The sequence below is a fragment of the Leucoraja erinacea genome, chromosome 5 (assembly GCF_028641065.1).
Source record: "Leucoraja erinacea ecotype New England chromosome 5, Leri_hhj_1, whole genome shotgun sequence".
NCBI lineage: Eukaryota > Metazoa > Chordata > Chondrichthyes > Rajiformes > Rajidae > Leucoraja > Leucoraja erinaceus.
The window spans coordinates 71,821,929-71,823,233 of NC_073381.1; the positions used below are offsets into that span (position 1 = coordinate 71,821,929).

The window sequence follows — 1,305 nt, forward strand, 5'->3', positions numbered from 1 at the left end:
GGAGCTAAAAACCTCCAGGAAAACGAGGGGTCACTGGCTGAATGCCAAGGGAGCTGACACTCCTACCCCAGTGCTATTGCACTAGCCATCTCCCTTGTCGAGGGATTGATGCGACAAAGGAGGTAGGGCATATGCCTCCTCCAATTTATAGCACCCCCTTTTGCTCCCTCTTTTGAGGCTAGCTAAGGAGGCCAGGGCTGGGCTGGCTTAAACGCTGGGCAGGCGGACGAGAACAGGAGTATGCCAGGGGAGCAGGATCAGAAAGAGCTGCTGGGTGTCGTGGGCCACTACATGGCTCCTCCACGTGACCATCTTTCCAACAAAGCCCTGCAGGAGAAGGCCTTTCTAGAGGTAAATCTGCAGGCAGCTGGGTCAGCAGACTCGCAGCCAAGAGCTAAAAGCAGCAAATTCTGAAGCTCCTAACACCGAAAATCACCGCCTTTGCTCGTTCCACGGATCATACTCACCTGGCAGGTGAGACGCCATGATCACCAAGGTGGTCCTCCCAGGACGAGGCTATCCCATTGCACTTCGAGTGTGCTGACGCCTAAGATGTTCCCAAATGCGGGATACTCGACTGCCATTTGTGGCATATAAGACCTGCCCTCAACCCCAAATATACGGGGCTATGCAAACCGCTGCAGTGGGAAGAGAGGCAGCTAAACCTGTGCGCCTCATGAGGGCAGGCCCTGGAACGAGCAGGACATCTCATCCAACACCCAGCTGGCAGCACCCCTCGGCATCCACCAGTCAACACCCACATCCTAGGACTGGTGAAAGCTGGGGACCGCTGCTTTCACCAGCCCAAAGGTCTTTTAAGACAGGGGCCCAGAGCGTGACCCCAGGGAAAATGCGCCGCCCCACCGACAGCACCAGCATGCCAGCAAAACTGAGCCTTCATGAAAAAACAATGAACATGGAGGTAGGTAGTCTGGTTCCTCCCAGTTTACACAAAATAAGGGTGCTCTACTAACTGCGGGGGGGGGCATTTACACTTGTTGAAAGAAGCATGGGGTGCTGTCACAAATAACAAATATATACTCAACAGTATTAGTGGATAAAAACTTGAATTCAAATTGGGCATATTACCGCCAGTTCAGCAATGCGCCCAAAGGGCATTTTTTCCCTCTAAGAAAGAGAAGCGAGAAGGTCAAGCTGAACTAGAAAGGCTCATTACAAAAGAGATCATGGGAGCAAACATGAACCATTGGAATTTGTATCGAATATATTCACCAAAACTACAAAAGATGGTGAATGTAGCATCATCATTGACCTAATATCACTAAATAAATCTGTTGAGTATAT

General features: G+C 50.7%; 1 pseudogene; it reads left to right on the plus strand.

Annotated features, from left to right (window-relative positions):
• The first annotated feature begins 459 nt into the window (after nt 1-459).
• LOC129697715 (U1 spliceosomal RNA) lies at nt 460-610 on the plus strand (annotated as a pseudogene).
• The last annotated feature ends 695 nt before the right edge of the window (nt 611-1,305 follow it).